Genomic DNA, 24705 nt, shown 5'->3' with positions numbered 1-24705 from the left:
GGGGGGGGGGGGGCTGCATTGTGACTTTGCTACCAGGGCATGCTAGCAGATCCACATAGCGTCCTTATCCACCATGGATAATTGCTTTAATAATGTGAAGTCTTCCATGTCATGTGACCAAGCAGAAGGGTTGTGTGTATTGCAGTCTATATCTGCTGCAGAACCTGGTTTTGTTCTGGGCCCCAGATAGATTATCAGGCTTCCAAATCACTTGATAAATGGATCAGGGTAACATGGCTAAGTGTATTATGAGCTATATCCAAAATCACATCCTGCACAGCAACTACATTTGTGGCTACTATTTAGTTATGTTTGCAGCCGTTAGCTATCTGCCATGATCCATCTGGTTTTTCAAAGCACTAAACTGATGAATTCAATGCAGATATGATGGGGGCCACTACTTCGGCCTTATTGAAAATCTTTGAAGGAGGCAGTGATCTCTGACACTTCCCTGAAGGTGTGTTTTGCTTCTCATTTATAATCTCAGCTTGAACTGGGGCTATTTCAGTGACTGTCACCTGGAGTTTTCTACCTGCCACTATAGTTCTTAATTTACAGATTAGGAAACCAATGTGAGTGTTTTGCAAGCTGTTAATTATATCCATCCTGATTATGCCTGGCAGATAACCCCTGAGCAGGTTCATGGACTTCATTTTCTACCAGGCCTTCCCAGACCCAGCTCTGACAAGGAGTCATGAGGATCTTTTGAATCCTCTTGTTACCAGTGTTAGCTCAACTCTTTAGTCAACAATCCTTGAAATATATGGGTACAACTCCTCTGGTAAATATCTGTATGTCTTTTTGTGGTGAAAGAGAATAGATACTGTATATATTTATTCTGACATTACGGGATCTTCCTGAAGGAGACCCTGCCCACCCTTCAGTCAATGTTCGTTGGCTCTGATTTATGTCTGGTTGCTGGTAAGATGGTTTTATGTTCTGTTTGCTGAAACAGCCTTTGCTCACCTGCTTTTGATATATCTTGACTTTGGAAGTTAAGCAACACCCTTGTTAGAAGCCTTTCACCTCTCAAATACTATAGTCTGTTTGCCACAACTACAGGTATCTCCTGCACATTGCGGTAATTATGTCCACTTTCCCTCCTTCAGTGAAATGATATTACTTGGCCTTGACTATCAGATAGTCCTATCACCCTCATTGGTACCATAGAGATCAGTTACTTAAGTGTCCTACAAANTTAATCATTCTCTATCATTTGAGTAAAGGGAGTATCCCTTTGGCTCTCCTGAAGAATACAGTTATCTGTGTCTTATGGGATAAGTCCACTCTAGCATACCCTCTTTTTTTTGAGCCTTTTGACTCCTTCCTCAGTACTCTGGTAGGTCAGTTCTAATAGTTCATCTCAATTACCATCCTTTGTTTTGTACTTAAAAGAATCAACCCATCAGGGCACCTGGGTGGCACAATGAGTCAAGTGCCAACTTTGGCTCCAGTCATGATCTTATGGTTTTTGAGTTAGAGCCCCGCATCAGGCTCTGTGCTCACAGCTGAGACGGGAGCCTGCTTCATATTCTGTGTCTCCCTTTCTCTCTGCCCCTCTCCTGTTCACACTCTGCCTCTCTCTCTCTCTCTCAAAAATAAAATAAACACTAAAAAAATGGAAAAGAAGATTCAACCCATCAGTCTATGAGAATTGGGCATAAGTGACCTTACCTCGTCATTAAATCTTGAGTCATGATAAAGTGCCCTACATCAGTGCACTCTCCTTTATTCAATCTTTTATTCTGCACCCACTGGGCCATCACTTACAATATCTGTTCTCAGGCATGTTCCCCTGTTTGTTTTTCTCCCAGTACATTTTGGCCTGATTCCAAAGCTATTTTGGTAATAATCCTTTTTCTCCCATAGCAAAGACTTCCTCCCCCACCCCCACCATCTCACCATGCTGAGCCTTAATTCTGGTTATTGGTCCAGAAATACTGAGGAGTAGGGGTAGATTTTCAGAGCATAATCTTGTGACGCAACTCCATCAGGTGAGACATTTGTATGTTCTCTAATAAAAGGAGACTGGCATTCTCTCACAAGGGGACGCAGTCCTTTTCTACCAGCCCAGTGATTTCAGAAGAATCTGCAGCTTCATGTTTCTCACACATATTCGCCCAACTGTTCTGATTTCAAGAACTCTAACTCTGGCTTTACCGTGGAAACTTGTAGAGGGTGAAGTTTCAATCTATTGCACCTAGTAACAGTCCACCTACTTTTTTTCTTCTTTTTTTTGGAGGTGGTGTGGGGCGGGGGGGGGGGGGGGGCTTGAGTGCAGGGGAGGGGCAGAAAGAGAGAGAGAAACCTGATCAGGCTCCACACTGTCAGTGCAGAGCCCTTTGTGAGGCTCAAACTCAGTAACCTTGAGATCAAGACCTGAGTGGAAATCAAGAGTCAGAAGCTTAACCAAGTGATCCACCCAGGCGTCCCACTTCCTACTTTAAACCTCTTGTTATTACCATAGACTCCCTATCTGTTAAGGTTAGAGGTATTGTATAAGCCAGTGCATTCCCTCCTAGCTGTATTCATCCTAGTCTACCTGCACTAGAGCCCTGTGATTATGGTGTTACAGCAATGACCAGGAATTATAACCATGTCATGGCCAGCAATGGTATCCTTAATTGCCATCTGATGGATAAATGATTGAATTTCAGAATACCATGTTGACAGAATACTTCCTAAGACAAATTCTTATATCAGCTTAGTTTTAGTTTCCTTCAGAAGCAGATCCTAAGCAAGAAATCGAGCGCAAGCAGTTAATTTTTCAAGTGATTTCAGAAAACACAAGTGGTAGAGTGATGAGGTAGAGCAGAGAGAGAAGCAATGAAGGGTGAGTTAGCAAGTATGTTGCCACCATGGACAGCTGGGCCTTAATTCCACCGGGGAACTCTAGCACACTGTCTACACCTCAGACTGCAAAAAATAAACAAGCAGGCTGGGGCATTTACCCACCAATTTCCTATATGTCATTGGATGACAGCTTTTCTTTTGGTAGACATTACCTCCTTAACAACTTAGAGTTGCCTTGCATATAGGCCCACAGACAGGGTTGGAGGGAGCTCTCAGATAGAGTTGCAGGTCTCTAATAATTACTATTATTGAAGCACTCTCATGTCTTGGCATCTATGGTCACACACTGTAGTGGCTTGGAATACTACTGACTCCCAAGTTTATTCTTCTAATTCAGGCTGTTATCATATCCTTAGACCATTTGCCTGTTAGGTATTATTACTTAGAGAGCTCACATGTATCTGAAATTCAGCATATTCAAAACACAACTCCCCCCTTTCCACTTTCTAAATGGTTCCTCTTTCTGGATTCCCTGAATATATGATTGGTACCTTCCTACTGGTTGTCTAAATCAGCAAACCAGGGTTATTCTAGCCTTGTCTCTTCTACTTTTTCTCTCTCCACATTTACCATTCAGAAATGCCATTGGGTCTTCTAAATATCTTTTAAATTCAACTTTTTTTTCCCCTCCACCCACACTTCCTTACTGCAGACCATCATTTTTCTTACCTGAATTATTGTTGCAGAAGCTTAATTGATCTCCCTGCTTTCTACTCAATCCATTCTTCACAGTGCAGCCCCTGTAATATTTCCAAGGGTAAGTTTGATAAATTGTTCCTATACTTAAAACTTGAAATAATTCCTCATTGATCTTAAATGAAGACCAATCCCATTAAAGTAGTGATCCAAGTCTTTTATGATCTGGCCCCTGTTTCTCCCTATCCTCAATTCTTGTCATTTACACTCTTAAAGACTAGACTCTGGCATACTAAACTTCTTTCAAATTCTTCCTCTTCTTCTTTATCTTTATACATGTTTTCTCTGCCTTTAATACTCCCTTTTCACTCTCCACTCTTCCTTGACCTGTTATTGCTAATAATTCTTTAGGTCCCAACTTAGACATTCCCTCCTAGAAGTCTTTACTCCTTGATTGCCTTGAGTGGTTCGGTTGGCCAATTATGTGCTCCTATTAGTAATCTTTACTTGCTTGTCAGAATTTATCATATTCTGTTGTAATTATTTTTAACGAATATCCTGTATGATCTGTGGGGGCAGCAATCATGTCTTTATTATCCACTTTAAAATTTTCAGCCACTAACCATAGTTTCTAGAACCTATTAGGTACTTAATAAATGTCTGTTTATAGACAGATTATTTATTACCTTTAGCTCTTTAAAATATATTGTATTTCATAGATACTTTACTTGGTCATCTTTTTCTTCAGCACCTTGTACAGTGCTTAGTAAGTAGAAGGCATTTGATGAATGTCAGTTAACTTAAGAAGTAAAGATCTTATGGTATTGATTAATAGGGATAACAGGTACACTGTGCATCACCAATACCAGATGAAAAAATCTAATGAGAATCACTACTACAATCATGTTTATGCTCAGGATGTATAAGTCATTTTCAGTTTACTAATGTTATCCCTCTTCGTAATCACATATGCAATGGTACCAAGCAAATGTTATTTTTAAATGAATTCAGAATGAAGGAATACTTATTAAATAGTATCTGTGAATATTCCCCTAGTTATTTTGGGGTGATAAATAATTCACATACTCAAACTTGGAAAAAAAATTGACAAATCCCTATAAAAGTAATGAAAATCATTACCGTTCCAAGATTCAGTGGTGTATTTTAAGATAAGAATTGAAGAGGCATCCTCAGGGAATTATCTTAGCGGGGAAGCCAAAGAGTTTCCCCTATAAACTTTTCGCTCCACAGAACTAAATGTTAAATAGCTTCATGGTTAGAAAATGTATTCTCCCTTCCACTAGCTAAATATTTCTCTGTGTCTTGGATTATCATTTCCTAAATCTGTTATGACACGCTCCTCCAGAGTGCAGCTCAAAGACGCTTCTGCTGCTTTCCTTCATCCTTGTGAGGAATGTCTAATAACTTCCCACCAAATCCTTCATCTCTTTGTTTTGCATTCTGGAAAACATATGGTCTATTTTATCCAAATAGAGTTCCTGTGGCAATTGAGAGACCAGGATATCCTGTTTTAAATTGGGGTTATCTGGAGGGAAACGCCACTTTGTGAAAGTATCTATTATTCTGTGTCTTGTCATGGAGATATTCATAAAATTTGATAGAATATGGAAATGCAAGTTTGTTCACAATTCTTCGCTACGTTGTGGTCACCCCAGTCTTTCCCCCAAAGAAAGAAAAACAAATGACTCTTTGGAAAAGTTCTAAAATAGTACTGAGCAAAAACATTTCAATATGATTGATAAAGTCTTAAGACTTGGATATTGGTGTTTGGAATGGGTGAGAGGAGTCAGTCCTCCGGAACTAGTCATTTAATAAAGCGGACACATATTGGAAAGATATACTTTTGACATTTTGCATAAGGCAAAAATTCAGCAAGCTTGACTGAGCAAGATTGTCTGCTGCCAGATACAGTATACTTCTTTCATTAACACTAGATTGAATTCTGGACATGGTCCAAGCTTGATGGAGATCTTCATGAAAACCTGATTTACATTTGTTGAGAATTCCACGCATTTCTGAAAAGCTGCCAGATCTGGTGTCAATGGAAGTACTATATATAATAAGAAAACACAACCAACTATCTTCCAATGAGTTGGGACCATCCCTTTAATATCTTGACATTTTTGTCCAATTATATCAGATGCTCTGAGAAAAACAGAATAGTATCCTTTGTATATCAAAATTATTATATTACTTTTCTTCATGCAAACTAAGGAATGTGTAGAATTTCTATAGGGTCCACATGGGACATTTTTATATTAGATCCTGTGGGGGCTCCTGGGTGGCTCAGTTGGTTAAGTGTCCTGCTCTTGCCTTTGGTTCAGATAATGATCTCATGGTTCATGAATTCCAGCCCTGCATCAGGCTCTGTGCTGACAGTGCAGAGCTTGCTTGGGATTCTCTGGCTCCTCCTCTTTGCCCCTCCACTGGTCGCTCTCTGTCTCTTTCAGAATAATAAGTAAGCTTAAAAAAATAATTAAATCCTTGTGTCTTAAGCTGCTTAGAGTAACATACTAACTAGAGATAATGATTTAATCTGAAAAAGTAAGTGTCAATACACTGACAAAAAAAATAAAAGGTTTCACATTGTGGTGTTTTAAAGAAAGTTTTAGTTTGATTTTTAATTTGTATTTGACTTTTGGGGTGCCTGGCTGGTTAGTCACGTGAGGATCTGACTCTTGATTTTAGCTCAGGTCATGATCGCAGGGTCGTGAGATTGAGACCCACTTCTAGCTTTGCACTGGGCATGGAGCCTGCTTAAGCTTCTCTCTCTCCCTCTATTAAAAAAATGTATTTGTTGGGGCGCCTGGGTGGCTTAGTCGGTTAAGCGTCCGACTTTCGCTTAGGTCATGATCTCGCGGTTCGTGGGTTCGAGCCCCGCTTCGGGCTCTGTGCTGACTGCCAGCTCAGAGCCTGGAGCCTGTTTCAGTCTGTGACTCCCTCTCTCTATGACCCTCCCCTGCTCATGCTGTCTCTCTCTCTCTCCTAGAAATAAAGAAAAAAAAATTAAAAAAAGTATTTGATTTTTTAATTTCTGTAACCTGTAACGTTTTGTGTTACCATGATTACATTGTTATTTCTTACATTCAGAGTTCTATTGTCCTCTAAAAGCACCTGGGCATATATCCAACAGTTTGTGGATTACCTTAAATTTAGGAAGTTAATATTTTCAGAGAGCTTCAGAGAGTCTAAATCACTTCCTAATGTAGTATAATATCAATTACTAATGAGAGATAATTACTATTTTAAGTAGTGCTGCACTGTTAACATTTTCTTTTCTGTTGCTGTTGTTCTTTTTTTTTTTGTATGTGCCATTCAAAATCCCTTTTGTTTTTTCACAGTGAAACTGACATGTGTCCACTAATGTACCTTAAAGATTTAAATTCTACTAATTCATACATGTGTGAGCAATGCAGTCATAGGTCAGATTTCCATATGACCCTTCCACCTCAAACAAAAGATAAATGTCATTGTGTTTTTATGCTAATATAAATTGAGATGTGATAAACTCTTCCTTTTTTTTCCAATTTTCTTTTTCTAATTTTAACAGCAACACCTGTTCACTTGTTCACATATTTACATATCTCTGGAATCTCATTTAAAGTGCATATGTTACAGATTGAAATTCAGTATAGAATAGGGGAGGAGAAATAGGTGACAGAGATTGGAGAGATATCTTATAATTTATTAATAAAGTTATATCAGTATCTCAGCTCTCTTTCTTCAATGTAAAACCATCCTGAATGAGCATATTTTTTCTTCTAGTTTACATCCAATAAATGCTCAGATAATTCAGTATATGTTATTGGTTAGAAATATTTTTGGTAATTTAAATATATACATGATAAAGATTTCTATCTTCAAATATATAATTAACTTACCATAGGGAAACTTTGTCAGCACATTGATTAGGTAGGATTATAATATATTTAATTTTTTTAATGTCCTCTAAAGTCATCTATTAACATTGGCATTTATGTGCTATATTTAATAAACTCATTGTCAGGGACGCCTGGGTGATTCAATCGGTAAAGTGACGGACATCGGTTCAGGTCATGATCTCACGGTTTGTGAGTTCAAGCCGCGCGTCAGGCTCTGGCTGACAGCTCAGAGCCTGGTGCCTGCTTCGGATTCTATGTCTCACTCCTCTCTGCCCTCCTCTTCACTCTCTGTCTCTCAAAAATAAATAAATGTTAGAAAATTTTTAATATAAAAAATAAATAAATAAGTTCATTGTCAATGGGAAGATACCAAGTTTAAAATTTTCCTCTATATTACAAATGTACTCCATTAAAAAATTATTGAGGAAACTATTATCTCACATAAACAATGTAGACTAAATATAATGCTCTTTATTTCAAGGGAGATAGAAGAACCAATGAATATTTTAGAGATGTTTACTATAAAGTGTCTGAGAATCATGCTTGGTTCAGAATATTAATTTGAATTCAAACACAACAAAGATGAGATATTTATTTACCTCTCTAACATATGTATGTCAATGAAAAGCTATAATATAATTTACAAAGAGAAATTCTGTAGGACAAAGTACTTCAATTTCTGTTCTTCAATTGTCATACTTTTTGAATATGAAGATGTGATTATTCATTTAAATTTCATATCAGAAGGAAGTTCAAGGTCTCAAACAGCTATCCTTTTCGATCAGATGAAATTCATACAATAATTGTAATAAAAATCAATGACACATTTATTTCACGTGGGGCTTACATGGTCGCTACGTACCCTGGACTTCTTTCCTCACATAATATTTTGGAGTATTGCAGCACAGTCTAGAAATGCTATTCATTTCAATAGAAGCATCCTTACAAGCTTGACCTCAGAATGATCCTGAAGTTTACAAGCTAGATTAATTATAGTCTAATCTTGGAAATAGGAACAAAACTATATGGAAGAGACAGAGGAAGGAAGATTATTACAGTTTCTTAGAAATTACTAGGCACTCATACATTTAGATTTCAGTTGCGCTTACAATTATTGCTATTTGACTTTGGAATTACAGTCTATGACTAAATTTCAGTATAAGGGGTACTACAGAGTTCATCTCAGTATATGTGGCATTCTATTCAATTTTACTTCATTCTGTATAGCTAAGACTATTAAGGCTAACAAAAGAGTACCTGAGAGATGTTCTTTTCCTCCTGACATCAGATCTATGATGTTTTCTCAATACCACACTTTTAACTCTCTAATACCAACTAGGTGTCTAACAAGTCAATGCAATTTTGACACTAATTACCTGAAATTAGACCTCATAGCCTAAGGGCTCAATCCCTCAAGAAGTGCCTCCACTTCAGATGTTAGTCACAAGTCTAAGGCTACTTGTATTTCTGGCCAGACTGGCTACAATTCAGGGGTTCCCACGATCCTCTTCAGGTTCAATAAGTTGCCAAAACAGCTCACAAAACTCAGGAAGACACTGTACTTATATTTACCATTTTATTATAAAGAATACGAATAAACCAGAGGAAGAGGTACGAAGGGTGATGTCTGGAAGGGTCTAGTGCACAGAAACTTGTGTAACTGGAGTGTACCACCCGTCCTGAATATGGATGCATTCACCAGCCTAAAAGCCCTCTGAACCCTGTCACATCAGGGTTTTTATGGAGGTTTCATTATGTAGGCATCATTGATGACATCTTTGGCCATTGATGATTAACTTAATCTCTACCCCTTCTCTTGTACCTAGGGACCTAGGGTTGCAAGATCAAGGTTTTTGGTTTTTTTTTTTTTCCTTACAAATAGTTTATTGTCAAGTTGGTTTCCATATAACACCCGGTGCTCATCCCCACAAGTGCCCTCCTCCATGCCCATCTACCCCCTCCCTCCCCCACACCCAAGAGTCCTCAGTTTGTTCTCAGTATTCAAGAGTCTCTCATGGTTTGCCTCTCTCCCTTTCCCCCACCATTTCTCCCCTTCTTCTCCCCCATGGTCCTCTGTTAAGTTCCTCCCAATCCTCCTATACGTGCAAACATATGGCATCTGTCCTTCTCTGCCTGACTTATTTCGCTCAGCATAACACCCTCAAGGTCCATCCATGCTGCTACACATGGCCAGATTTCATTCTTTCTCATTGCTATGTAGAATTCCATCATATAGATAAACCACATCTTGNTGGAGTTTGGGGAGTTCCTTATAGATTTTGGATATTAACCCTTTATCTGATATGTCATTTACAACTATCTTTTCCCATTCTGTTGGTTGCCTATTAGTTTTGTGGGTTGTTTCCTTTGCTGTGCAGAAGCTTTTAATGTTGATGAGGTCCCGATAGTTTATTTTTGCTCTTGATTCCCTGCAAGAGCAAGCTTTTAATCAAGGTTTGGTCTTTCTGGTAACTAGCGCCCATCCTCAAGCTCTCTAGGGGCCTGCCAAGGTTAGCTTCATTAGAGCATAAGACAATTCTTAATACTCAGGAAATTCCAAGGTTTTTAGGAGCTGGGAACGAAGGAACTGGAGCCAGAGATCACATATCTTTCTATGATATCAAAATACCAAATGGATAAATCATAGGTAAAAGGGAACTAATTGAAATTATGTTTAACTTTCTATATGATTATGGTTTTAAGTCACTAATATTGAATACTGATTTTGTATATGTCAGACACTAGAGTATTTTAAATGCCAAGGCATCTGGGCATCAGGCACAGTTTCTACCCTCCTCAAAATGAGGCTAAATTGATGATGCTTCCTATGTTTTATCAGTTAACTCCTATGATATTAACTGTTACCTTCTGTCTCCCATAAGATTATCCTTCATACTACTTATTCAATATGTTCCTATGAATTGGACTGAGTCAAAAACATTTTTTTGTAGTTTTAAATTTTTATTTAAATTCCAGTTAGCTAGCATAGTGTAATATTAGTTTCAGGTGTAGAATTTAGTGATTCAACACCTCCATACAACACCTGGCACTCATCACTCAAGTGCCCTCCTGAATCCCCATCACGTATTTCACCCCTCCCCCCAAGTCCTGCTTCTCTCCAAGTCTCAAAGGCTTCTTCTGTGTCCCCCAGAACTGTACTCCCAAAGTTATCAGCTTTCCTTCATAGCTCAATGGTTTCTCTGTTTGCTTCCTTCTCTTTAAGCTCACTAAAATCTGCCTCGACCCCAAGAGCCTGGCTTCAGCAGGTGGCATCACAGTTGGTAGCTCTTTATCGTCTCTCTTCCCATATCCTTTGATCACAAATGGTAAGTGCACTTCTTGTTGCTACTCTTTGCCACTTCCAAACCATTACCCCTCCACTCCAGCTAACATTTATATATTACTCCGCTCCTCGCTTTTACTTTCCATTCTCAGGTCAACGTACCCTCATTCGTTACACACATGAACAAACAGCTGCATTCTTCTCCAAACAAAATTCAGCAAGAATCCTGTGAGCTGTCAACATACCACCTGGACTGGTCACCACAGTAGTGAAACTTTCAGTCCACTGATATTGCTGTCTCTCATTCAGATCATTTCAATCTCCCTTTTCCTACCATGGTCCTTGGTTCTGGTAACACTCAGAACTTAAAATGTCCTGTTCTTCTGGTTTAGTTTGCTTGTTTACATTTGAGAATTTATTGAAGTCACACAACAGTTATATCAGCTATGCATAAGGTTGCAGGAGAGATATGTTTCTTTTCTTAAGTACATTTATCTGATATTGATATTGTGGTCCTTGCTGTTTTTTGTGCTTACATTTGTCTTCATTATCTTAGACTCTTCTAAAGTGCAGCCAGACTACTGTAATCACTACAGGGTTTAACCCACTAAAATATACTGTTTGGAGGACATAAGAAAGAGAAATTAAAAGGTCTTGTCCATCAGCATGTTTGGTGATTTTAGTATGAGAAGAAATATATTTCTGTTTGCATACTTACTTTAAAAAGTGAGATTACATTGTGATAGTCTTCTATACATTTTTCTCGGAAGCAATTTCCCCTAAGAAAAGCTCAGGGTCCAGGACTAAATTTCTTCTGTCTTTCATGCCAGAGTGTAACTCAATTGGATAACTAAAAAGAAGTCCCTGGTTAAGAAAAATTATCATTGGAAGATAAAGACCTAGAGATTAGATCTGGTCCCAAGGGGAAAAATGAGAGTAGCAGAAGGAATCCAGCAGAAAGAAACGGTTAAGCATCAGAGGAGGGGCTTGGTTTGGGCCTTGGAACCCTCCTATTCTGCCTTCTCTGCACTGTCCTCCCAAATTCTCCTTCCATGGGCTTCTCCCACCTTCCTTAAAGCCCTTTAAGTTCTAAATGTAGAAATCCAAACTGGCTCCACAAAAAAATAGAAATAGAAAGTATATACAGTATGCTCCACCTTTCTGCTAACACAAATACTTGGAATAAAAACAATAAGATGCACTTGGAAGTGTTTTATACAGTGAAGAATGTTTTTGGAGGAATAGACTTTAGTTTCTAGTTGAAAACTTAATGTAACATATAAATCTCTAGAGGTATTTTAAACCAGAAATGATCTAGATTTCATGTTTGTAAAAAAAAAATCAAAATAGTATTAGAACAACAAAAAGACTGTTATTTTGATACTCAATAACACATTAGTGTCCTGGCACAGTGAAACACCAGAAGCCAGCGTCACCCTACTGTTGGTACACTATCAGGGAAAGTTTGTCCCAAACCATAAATTTAAACAGTCTGGCCTATTTAACAGCTTCTCAGGACATTGCCACAATGTCAGGATTTTGAGCAACCTAATACTTGCACATTTTGATCACTCTACTCTGATTTGTATTGCATCTTCCTCTCAAATAATAACCAATCGTGCTTCAAAATTATTGTAATAAAAGTACTGAAGTTGAATGATAATATTCTCCAATGGATATCTCTTTAAATTTTTTTTAAGTTTATTTATTTACTTTTGAGAGAGAGACAGAGAGAGTGAGCAGGGAAGGGGCAGAGAGAGAGTGAGAGAGAATCCCATCCAGGCTCCACACTGTCAGCATGGAGCCTGATGTAGGGCTTGAACTCATGAACTGTGAGATCATGACTTATGCTGAAACCAAGAGTAAGAGACTCAACCAACATAGCCACCCAGGCACCACTCTTTGAATCTTTAATTATAGCAAAAGCATAGTGTTTAATCAATCTTTATTTTTATTTATTTTCAAATGTTTATTTTACTTTATTTTATTTGAGAGAGAGTAAGAACAGGGGAGGGGCAGAGAGAGAGACACACACACACAGAATCCGAAGCAGCCTCCAGGCTCTGAGCTGTCAGTGTGGAGCCTGACCCGGGCTCAAACTCACCAACTGTGAGATTATGACCTGAGCCGAAGTCAGATACTTAAGTGACTTAGCCATGCTGGCATCCTCTATTGTTTTAAATAAAGCTTATTTATTTACTTAGAGAGAGAGCGAGAGAGCATGCTTGTGTGCATGCAAGTGGGGTAGGGGCAGAGAGAGGGAGAGGAGAGAGGGAGAGAATCCCATGCAGGCCCCAGGCTGTCAGCACTCACAGCCTAATGCAGGGCTCCAGTCCCACAAATGGTGAGATTATGATGTGAGCCGAAATTAAGAACGGGATGCTTAACTGACTGAGCACCCATGTACCCCAATCAATATCTTTAACATCTTTTTTTAATGTTTATTTGTTTTTTAGAGAGAGAGAGGGAAAGAAAGAGAGAGAGAAAGTGCATGGGGGAAGGGCAGAGTGAGAGGGACAGAGAGAGAGATCCCAAGTAGGCTCCAACCTGTCAGCACAGAGCCCTGTGTGGGGCTCAGTTTCTTTAACCGAATTGTGAAGTCCTAACCCGAGCCAAAATTAAAAGTCAGATACCCAACCAACCAGCTGAGCCACCCAGGTGTCCCTCAATATCTTTCATAATATGCATGTTTATATTATGTTTATACCAATAAGAGTGATGAAAATATACATGTGACACACGGAAAGGAGAACCATGTGATGAAATTCAAGCTTGGTCTAAACAAGGAAGGAAAATGTTCTCAAATACTCAAGTACATATGTATCTAGGACACACACAAAGTAATTCTAAATCTTTCTGGTCAAGGAGGGCAGAATCTACAAAAAGATCTGAAAGGGCCGGATACCAGAACAATACCTCAAACCTGGAAAGGGAAGATTTCCCCTAGAAGGATCAAGGTTAACTTTTCTTCAGACTAGCAGAATTAGGGGAAGGAGACCTCAAAAGTCAGAAATAATTGGCTGCTATTTAAAATGTTCTATAACACAATGAAAGTAAACTTACTCCTTTTCTATTTCTATTCTAAGCCCATAATGCTGATATTTTTTAAAGTACTAAAAGAAAACTAAAAACCAATCTTACTTAGAAATATTGATGCAATTCCTAAATAAAATATTAGCAAATAGAATCCAGCAGTACATTAAAAGAATAATTCACCATGGCCAACTGGGATTAAGTCCAGAAATCCAAACTGATTCAATATTTAAAAATGCATTACTAATATTCAGCACATTAATAAGTCAAAGGAGGAAAAAAACAAATGATGGTTTCAACATATGCTGATATGACATTTGAAAATTTCATTACCCATTCCTGATTCAAGAAGAAAAACTCTTAGAGAAACAGGAATAAACAGAAATTTCCTTCACATAAAAAAATATGTGTGCCAACTAAAAGTGTCATGGTAAAGAACGAAGTAGTTGAAGTATTGTGATTAAAGTCAGAAGTATAATAGTGATACCTACTATAATTGGTAATGTTTCAGATTAATGAAGAAACGTGTGAAACATTACTACAAAGGGGAAAACATTATTTCATCCATTTTATTCCACAAATATTGATTGAAAGCCATGTAACATGACTCTTAGGATATACTGCCGTGTAAAGATGAATGAGCTCACTCTTAGAGTTTATAATCAAATAGGGTGGATTATTTACAAATTATATTCAGACTGCATGCTGGGAGGGGAAAAAGCAGTATCCACTGCATTTTTAAAATTTAGTTGGGAACTAGTTAAAAATTACTTTACAGGATTGCCTGTGTGGCTCAGATGGTTAAGCATCTGACTTTGGCTCAAGTCATGATCTCGTGGTTCATGAGTTCAAGCCCCACATCAAGCTCTCTGCTGTCAGCAGAGAGCCAGATTTGGATTCTCTGTCCCTCTCAAAAATAAATAAACATTAAAAAATTACTTTAGAAATGTCAATAAGCAAGTAGCAGAGATGATCGAATAAACATTTTCCAGCTAAAGAAATAATAACAAAAAAACCCTAGAAATACAGAAAAAACTACATAGCACCTCTTTTAAAAAATAATATGCTACCAGAATGAAAAATAATGCCTTTTAAAAGGAGAGACATCTTTATTCTTGCATAGGAAAATTTACTGTAATGGTATAAATGCTTTTTAAATTAATCTATAAAGTAAATGAAATCTTAATGTGAATCATAACAGCTTTCATTGAACTTTATAAATTTTATCTAGAGGTATAAATATCCGAGACTAAGATGAGAAATTCTGGGAAGACAAAATAGTCAGGAGGGAATATTAATATCAGATTTTAAGGCTTTTATAAAGCTACAATAATTAAAATAAGGTGGTACCAGTAAAAGAATAGATAATCCAATAGTGCAGATTAATGAATAAATAGGTTAAAACCTTTATTCTCACAGAATTCACTCTGTGAGAAAGATGGCATTGCAAATCCCTGGGAAATAATTATTCAATCACTGATGTTTTTAACAGTGACATAGCTATGAAAAACAATTGAATTGGATCCCCTACCTCAAATTTAACACTAGAATGAATTCCAGATGAGGTAAAGGTTTAAATGTCTTCTTAAAATTTCAGTCATAGAGGTATTGGGAAGAGATACAACTGAATGTCATGATAACTTTGGAGGAATTTCCCAGGCCTGACACAAAATCTAGAAGCCATAAGGAAAGGAACTGATTCACATTTAATACATCTTAATCTAAGACTTCTACATGAACATTCCCAAGATATTAACCAAATATATTCACAGCGTTTGGCACATGAAATAAGCTAACATTCTTAGATAAAAGGGGCTCACTCTTACATATGATAAAGAAGAAGAAAACATTTATTTTAAATAGTCAAAGGTTATGCATGGGCAGCTCACAGGATATCAGATATTTTCAATTTCACTTAACAAACAAAAATGAAAATAACCAAAGATGTAACATTTTACTTGTTTGATTGGCAAAAGAAAAATGACTGCTACTATCCAGTCTGGGTGAGAATGAAGGCATTGGAGACTTTTTTTTTTATGTTTAAAAAATTTTTTTTTATTTTGAGAGAGACAGAGTATGAGTGGGGGAGGGACAGAGAGAGAGGGAGACAGAATCAGAAGCTCCTGGCTCTGAGATGTCAGCACAGAGCCTGACCTGGGGCTGGAACTCATGGAGTGTGAGATCATGATCTGAGCTGAAGTCAGAGGCTTAACTGACTAAGAAACCCAGGCACGGAATTGGGCACTCTTTAAATATATATATTCTTAGTTAGAGAAAGAGCAAGCAAGGAAAAGAGGTAACATCAGAGAGAGAGAGAGAGAGAGAGAGAGAGAGGAGAGAGAGAGAAAGAGAGGAGGGAGAGAGAGAGAGAGAGAGAGAGAGAGAATCCCAAGCAGGCTCCATGCTCAGTGCAGAGCCGGAGTCAGGGCCCAGGTAGAGCTCATCCCCATAACCCCAGGATCATGACCTAAGCCAGTATCAAGAGAAGGATGTTTAGGGGCGTCTAGGTGGCTCAGTCGGTTAAGCGTCCTACCTCAGCTCAGGTCATGACCTCACAGTTCGTGGGTTCTAGCCCCATGTCAGGCTCTGTGCTGACACCTAGCTCAGAGCCTGGAGCCCGTTTCAGATTCTGTATCTCCCTCTCTCTCTGACCCTCCCCTACTCTCTCTCTCTCTCTCTCTCTCTTTGACTCTCTCTTTCTCAGAAATAAATAAATAAAACGTTAAAAATTAAAAAAAAAAATGAGAAAGAAGGATGTTCAACCAACTGAGCCACCCAGGCTCCCCAAGGCATTGGGCACTCATACAGTACTGTTAGGATTGTAAATGAGTTCAGGACATACTTTTGGGGAGTGATTTGTCAAAATATATCAATCTTTTATTTTATTTTGTTATTACTATTATTATTGTTTATTTGAGAGAGAGAGAGAGAGAGTGCGAGTGGGGGAGAAGGACAGGGGGAGATAGAGAATCTTAAGCAGACTCCACGCTCAGCATGGAGCCCACCACGGGGCTCAATCCCACGTCTCTGAGACCATGACCTGAGTCAATATCAAGAATCAGTCACTCAACCAACTGAGCCACTCAGGTGCCCCTTGTCAATATTTTAATTGCTAGTACCTTTTTGACTATGAATTGCAATTTTAGGAATAAATGCTATAAGAGAAAACAGTATATAATGCATGTTTGCACATATAGTCACAGTGTTTATATTCTTTTAAATGAATATGGAAAAACCTAAATTTTCATCTTTAGGGATTGGTTAGATAAATTTTGCTATAATGCATGTACTAGAATATTATGCAGTGGTTAAAAATAATGAAGTAGCTCTACATATTGTTTTAGAAAAGGTCCACATTGAACTGCTAAGTGAAAGGTGATAGGATGTTCTCTGTTGTATAACTCCTGCAATTCAGTTGTTTTTGGGATATGTATTTATAAATCCACAAATATTTGCATAAGGCTATACATCAGATTGTTTAAAAGTTCTTATCTCTAGAGAATTAGATTCAGAAGAAAACAGAAGGAAATGAGAATATGAGAATATACTATACATTCTTCTGTATTGTCTCAAATTCTGTTTTATATAGGGAGCAGGCATTACTTTTATAATAAAAAATAACTACAAAGATTTAAAGGTTTTATTTTGGCTGAAAATCAATCTGAAAATAGACCTCTATGTTGTCCATGTTTCCTGATTCTCTTTGAGACAAATTTCTTTCATTTGTACTGGCATACTGGATTTCTAGCAAAAGTTAACTTTATGAACAAGTTAATAATCTATGTTTTGAATTATTTATATGCACTTTGAAGCTTTAAGGCAGAGAGGGCAAGCTCCATATTTTCCTCCACTTCAGATCATAATCCTCCCTCTGACACCATGGTCTTCTCCATATTGATGAGGTACAGAGAGTGGAAAGAATGTTAGATTTCAGATGGAAGGTGTCCTATGCCTTCTTATCTGTTACCTTCCACAAGGTAACCATGAAGGGCAAAGAAGTAAATTCAGCTGACAAACGTTCAGCCATTCTGGGGCTTAGTAGTGATGCAACATAGAAAAGTAAATTTATAGATATTTGTAGGAAAGACTCTTGATTAAGGATTTATTTCTTTCCTGCTTTGGCATTGATTGAAGGATATGCTTCACCTCCATTCCACCTCCACCCACCACCAGTCTTAGAGGCTTGTTTGGTCCTTGGGGAAATCTGGAATTTGATTCTAAATCCCAAAGGGGGCTGTCTCTGCTCCTGATTCCTACTCCAGAAGTTTATTTCAATTCTAACGTAACGAGAGAAATTTGTTTGTTGCGAGAAGGAACTACAGGATTTATTTTGGCCAGTTCCTGCTGTGTTAGATCTGAAAAGCACTCACCTGAATCCAGTACTCTGAAGTGAATTTTGTTTCCCTGTTCTCCTGACAAGAGAGCTAGAATTGGGTGTCTCATCAGACCAGAAACACAGCCTAGACAGGCCCAGAATCCCAGAGATTCCTGTACTTCTATCTATTGTGCTACTACTATTTGCCTGAAGAACAGTAGAATATTATTTTCTGTTTCCTAAATGGTGGCTCTAATCTACCAAATTATGTTTTGTCTGTGTGCAGAGCAGTTCTCAAATAACACATTTTTAATGTTTTCTAAATATTCTCGTTGTTCATTCATCACTATTCTGTCAAATATTTGGCACATTACTTGACCAAAAATCTGGCAGGTGTGAATGGCATTGGTTTGAGTTATTTCCCATATAATCCCTTGCCAGGGCTCTGATACCATAACCCCATGTCTCATCTATTCCCTGTATTTCTAAAACTCGTTCTTCTAGGAGAGTGACCAAGTCCTTCCGAGGCTGGAAAAAGAAGTCAATGCTGCACTTTGAACATGATCAGGAAACAATAGAGACATTGGTAGAAAAGAGGAGAGGCTTTACTTGGCATGGCTTAGCCTTTCGCCACGCATATTCTGCCTGTCCTTAATTTTGGAGACTAACCTGGGGGTGGGGCTGTGTGCTTCCAGGATGAAAGGAAAAAGACACATGCACATGAAGAAACAAATTCTATTTTAGCAACATACTTTGTTACTGTAGTCACAGCAGATGCAGCCCTCTTCACCAACACTTTCCTAGATCCCAATAAGCATTAAATATTGGAAAGACAGTTGAGATTTTATCTTGGGGATCTGAGAGCCTTAAGCCTCAGGAAAGTCATATAAAACAACACTCTTTTGATCAAATTTCCTTTTTATTTTTTCCCTTTTCTCACCTGAAAACCCGTAACAGTTGTTTTAGTGCAGAAATCATTTGTTGGATTTATCTTGAAGAAAGAATAATGTGGCAAGGCTTATATATTTTCTTTCTGATTTCTGAGGATGCTGGAAAGCCCTCAAACGTTTATGCTTAGACAAAAGCTACCAGGAAGTGAAAACAGTCCTCTTATTTAAAAAAAAATTAATGTTTATTTATTTTTGAGAGAGAGAGACAGAATGCAAGTGGGGAAGGGGTGGAGAGGGAGGCACAGAATCTGAAACAGGCACCAGGGTCTGAGCCATCAGCACAGAGCCCAATGCAGGTCTGGAACCCACGAACCGCAAGATCATGACCTGAGCCGAAGTTGGACACTTAACTTACAGTTCTCTTATAAGAGTAGCATAATCATATTTAAGAAGTGGGAAGCATGACCACAGCATAAGATTTAAGGTGGTGTATGTATTAGTCTGTTCGGGTTGCCATAACAAAATACCATTGACTAGATGTCTTAAACACAGAAATTTATTTCCTCACAGTTCTGGAGCCCAGAAGTCCAAGGTGCAGGTGTTGGTAGTTTTGGTTTCTCTTGAGGCCTCTCTTGATAGCTTGAAGATAGCGAACCTCTCTCTTTGTCAGTTGTACATGCACATCCCTGGTGTCGCCCCCTCTTTCTAGAAGGACATTGGTCATACTGGATTAGGGTCATATTGGATAAGGACCTCATTTTAATTTAATCACTTCTTTAAAGAGCTTATCTCCAAATATGGTTACATTGAGGTACTGAGGGTTGGGACTTTGACATAGGAAGACTGGGGTCACAATTCATCCCATAATAAGGGATGAGAACATGCTCCAACAGAAGGTAGATAAACAGAAGGAATATGCAATCGTGTGTAGCAACACTCACAGGCACCCAGGGGAAACTATAATGACTGATTAGAGCCAGTGCCAGTGGAAAGAACTTCCCTGGCTTCTCCAATGATAATACTGACTCTTCCACTCTCTATGACCCTCAGGAAGACCCTTAATCTCCCAGAGTCATCTGAAAAGTCATCCTTCATCTGAAAAGTAAAATAAAAAAAAAAAAATACCACTCACATGAACCACCATGTGAGGCACAAATAAAATCTATAGAGGTATTTTTTTTCTCAATGCAATCTATAAATGTAAAATAGTTTTATAACCAAGGATTCTCTAGGAAATTCCTTGGTGGAGGTGAGTGCCGAAGACCATTTTGAAGAGAGGAGAGAGCTGGCAGAAGGAAGAACACATTTTCAGTGGGAGGACAGTCCATGTTCATAAGTATTTTTTAAGTGAGCAGCAATTTAGAAGATCCAATTTTGACCCGCTCAAACAGAGCAAACAGTGCAAGATATATTTTCCATCTATTCCTCTGGCCTTACAGTCTTAATGTTTTTGTTCTTTGTGTTTTTGTCGTTGGTGTTTTTGTTGCTAATTTGGGGACTTGGTCATATAACTGACTATATGGCCTTAGTCACTCCCATATATTTTACAGTATCTAGTTTCCACATGTATCAACATCTGCTTAGCCAATTCACAGAGACTCGGTTACATAACAGATGAGAAGTTTCTTTGAAATGGTTAAAAAGAATATATGCAGTTAGACATTGATGACATTTTACAAAACAAACTAGTTTTTATCCAGCACCTAGAAGGTGACAGGAGCTGAATTAATGTCAATTGCCTGAAAATGATAGTTTTAAACAAATCACTGCGTTGTTCAGGAGGGTGTAATTCCAAGATGATACCTTTGGAATACAGTTCTCAGTATTGTTGTAGGAAGGAGAAATGATAGAAACACGGTTGCTAGCTGAGATGTATATCAGACATGATTTGATTAGGGTCTGTCCTAAGACTGTGAAATGGAGGGGAAGGGGTTAACATACTCTGAGAATTAGCAACATCAGCAGCTAAGTACAGAATAGGAGAAGGCTAAACACTCTGGCCAGCCTTACAGCATATAAAGGAAGTTTCTTCCTTATGGAATTAAAAAATGTGGTTCTACAGGCTTTCTTTGAGTGTTTATGCAATGCACAATACATTGCTTAGTCTGCAAGATTATTTTATAGAATTATAATTTTTACTCTTAGAACTTGCATAGAATTCTGCCCACTTTTTCTCAATTTCACTCTCCATTACTCTTACTTCTACTCTATGTAACTATACAATGGAGATCAAAGTGCTGTTTATTTTCCTTAGCACTCAGCTTTTTCCATCTCTTTCTGCCACCACCAACAAAACTGTCCATCCTTGTGTAACTGTTTTGTTGCAAAATTCTGACTATCCAGTGTGTGGGGCTAACATGCTAGGGGGTGAGACCTTGTGTTTCAGAAATGAGTTACCCAGCTGACTGTAGATGCATAAGGCCAGCTGAGCCCAGAAGCACCAGTCATTTGAGTTTAGCCTAAGTTGCTGGCTCAGAAAACCACAAGCTAAATAAATATATTTTGACATGGTTTATTCTATAGCAAAAACAATTATAATGGGCTACTGAGGTAGTTTGTGAAGTCTCCCCTTTTCTTGCAGCAACTTGATATAATTCCCACATCAGTGTGTTACTGTATAAAGGTGTGCAATAAAATAGTCTCTTAAGGACATTTCAAATTCTAATTTTATAATGTATATTAACTTTCAGGTATTTTTTTTCAGAATATTCTTTATTAATGACATTTGGAACATTTCAGTATTCTTAAATATTCCAAAGCAAAAAGTCCAGAAGGTGTACTATTTCATTTAACTTGACTCTTCTAACATTTCCTGTGATTTCAAATATGAAAAGGATCTACCAGTAAACATAATCCAGAAAATGTTAATTTTCTTGATGCTGTCAAGGAGAGAACATTGGCTTGGTGCCATTGCTGCTTTGGGGTCATAGCCAACCTGAGAATGAACAGCTGTTGTTATTCAGAAAAATTCAGACAATATTTGGGAAGATATTAATTTAGGGGAAAAAAAACTAAGAGGGAAAAGGGAAAACAACAAGCTAAATAAGAATAGCATTTTTAGGCTGTAAAAATACGTAATGATTCCAGAAGTGTTTAATATATCTTCCAATACAATCCGGGGGGGGAGGGGAATAAGCAGGATTTGGAATGTCCCTAGTGAAGGCATATGGGATTTGGGGTTAGAGAAGAAGACTTTAGTGTTTTGGGCTGCAGCAATTTTCATGTGTTCTCATTCACATAGAAACTAGTATCTTTCGGCTCTGTCTATAAATCTATAACACACGCCAGTTTAAAATATATCAACGATGTATATATAAAGATTCATTGATTATTTCTTTCTCCTGTTCTCTAAAGCACTAGTTCCCAAAGCATGGTCTGAGTTCCCAGAGGGCCCAGAGACAAGAAACAACAATAAGAATCTAGCTGTCTTCCATTAAGCTGTACATTAAGAGATTTAGAAAATTTTAAAACAATTTTATTCTTCTCACTATTTTTTTATTTAGAAAGTAGTTTTTATTAAAAATATTACTTGTGCTAATATGTATTGAGTTTGTTGTCATTTTAAAATGGGCTAATACATTTTTATATTTGTTCTTCATTTTAATTTCTAATATTGTAAATACTAAACATAACCCATATGAATTAAATCCTTGACATTCTTAATACTATTTAAGAACATAAATGGGAAACCAAGCCAAAAAAATTTGAGAACCACACTGTCCAGAAATTTAGGTCAGGTATTATTATACCCATTTCATAGATTGGAAACAGAAGAATTAAAAATTCATTGTATGATGATCGAGAATGAAGAATGTCTAACTCAAAATTCCTTTCACATTTTAAGTTTTCTTTTCCCCAATGTGTTTTTCATATTTCTAACATATTTTATTGCTCAAATGAAAATATAATAAAAATACACTTTTTTAGAGTGCACAATTCTCTGAATTTTAACCCAAGTTTAGATTTATAGAACCATCATTTCTGAAGGTTACCAGAATATGCCATCCCAAAATATGAATCTTTGGTATATAGATTATTTCCTTGGTAAAAAGTGTAGTTCTCTCCCACAGGAGGAAGAAAGAGGAGGACTGTTATCTCTGATAAATGGAAGATTTATCAATGGAGAAGGCATTGACTTAAATCTGCATAACAATTCTTACTAAACAACCTATATACCATATTTTTCCTGACCATCTTCCCATAACTTACTTCCTCCCACCCTCACCTCCTCACCCCTGCCCAGAAACCCTAAAATTGTTTAGCCTCAAATGCTCCTTAAGCCCCAATTCTAACAATTCTAACCACCTCTTTGGGTTACTTATCACTGTAGGTTCCCGTGTATATATGTACCATGTACATGTTAATTCATTTGTTAATCTGTCTTTGGCTAGTCCTATACATAGGGCCGCACCTGAGGGGCCAAAGATGGGTAGAGAAGAAGACTTTTTTCCTTTTTTTATCACCATCAGGGTATGAAATGGTTCTATAGCTGCACAGATTTTGTCATTCTATCCTTAAGCAGTCAAAACCTCTCCCAAGACTGCAGTTGTTTTTTTGTTTTTGTTTTTTTGCTTGTTTTTCTTTTTTGAGAATGTCATATAAATGGAATCATACTGTATGTAACCTTTGATACTATTTTTTTACTTAGCATAATGCCTTTGAACTACATCTAAGTTTTGTGTATTGAGAGTTCATTCCTCTTCATTAACAATAGTGTTTCATTATATGAATGTTCCATCATTTGTTTACCCATTTGCCTGTTGAAGGACATCTTGGTGGTTTCTAGTTTGGCCTCTTATAAATAGAAAGGCTGTAAACATCTTTGTGCAGGCTTTTATATGAAAATAAATTTTAACTTGTCTAGGGTAAATGCCCAGGAATGGGATTTGTGGGTCATATTGTAAATGTATGTTTAAGCTTATAAGAAACTGGCAAATGTTTTCCAGAATGGCTCTATTTTCTTTAGTGAAGTGTTGTTTCCAATTTTTTGCCTATTTTTAAATGGGATTGTTTTCTTGTTGGTGAGCTTGGAGAGTTCTTTACATATTCTTAACCCAAATCACAATTCAGATATATAATTTACAAATATTTTCTCCTAATCTGTAGCTTATCTTTAATTCTCTCAATGGTGTCTCTTTCATGGAAATGATTTTAATTTTGGTAAAATTCTATTTTTTAATATCGTCTTTGATGGATCATGCTTATGGTGTTATGCTTAAGGTTTCTGTCTAAAATGCTTTCTTTGTTAGAGGTATATTAACATTATTGATTGATTTTAAAGAAACTGCTACGTTTTCATTGATTTTTTTTCTCTGTTGCTTTTTGTTTTCAACTTCATTGATTTCATCTTTTTCATTTTATGTTTTCTGCTTAATATATTTATGTTGCTCTTTTTTCTTAAAGTAGAAGTTTATTATTAAGTTGAAGACTTTCTTCCTTTTTGATGTAACTATTGAACTTTATAAATGTGGAGCTAAACACTGATTTAACTGCCTCTCACAAATGTTGATATATTTAAATATTTTCTTCTTTTTATTTAGAATTCCTCTTTGACCCATGGATTATTTAGAAACATCTTATTTAATATCTAAATATTTAAAATTTTGTGTTAGCTTTCTGTTTTCTACTTCTAACCTAATTCTATTATGGTCAGAAAACATACTCTTGATGGTGGTAACTATTTTATACTTGTCAAGATGTGTTTTATCACCCAGGATATGGTCTACCTTGGTCAATATTCCTGGTGCATTTGAAAAAAAAAATGTGTATTCTGCTGTTGTCGGCAGTGGGTTT

The 24705-nt window shown here is 37.3% G+C and overlaps 1 protein-coding gene across 1 annotated transcript in view; it reads left to right on the top strand.

Annotated features, from left to right (window-relative positions):
• The window catches only part of IQCM (IQ motif containing M), a 503262-nt gene that overhangs the window by 462339 nt on the left and 16218 nt on the right, over positions 1-24705 (top strand). The window contains exon 13 of the transcript XR_013336742.1: positions 10615-10717. The gene's annotated coding sequence lies outside the window, so the exon portion shown is untranslated. The remainder of the gene's footprint in view (positions 1-10614; positions 10718-24705) is intronic.

Source organism: Crocuta crocuta, unplaced genomic scaffold (assembly GCF_008692635.1).
Source record: "Crocuta crocuta isolate KB4526 unplaced genomic scaffold, BGI_CrCroc_1.0 scaffold345, whole genome shotgun sequence".
Classification (NCBI taxonomy): Eukaryota; Metazoa; Chordata; class Mammalia; order Carnivora; family Hyaenidae; genus Crocuta; species Crocuta crocuta.
Note: the sequence above shows the minus strand (reverse complement) of the source record. Positions and strands in the feature narration are given on the sequence as shown.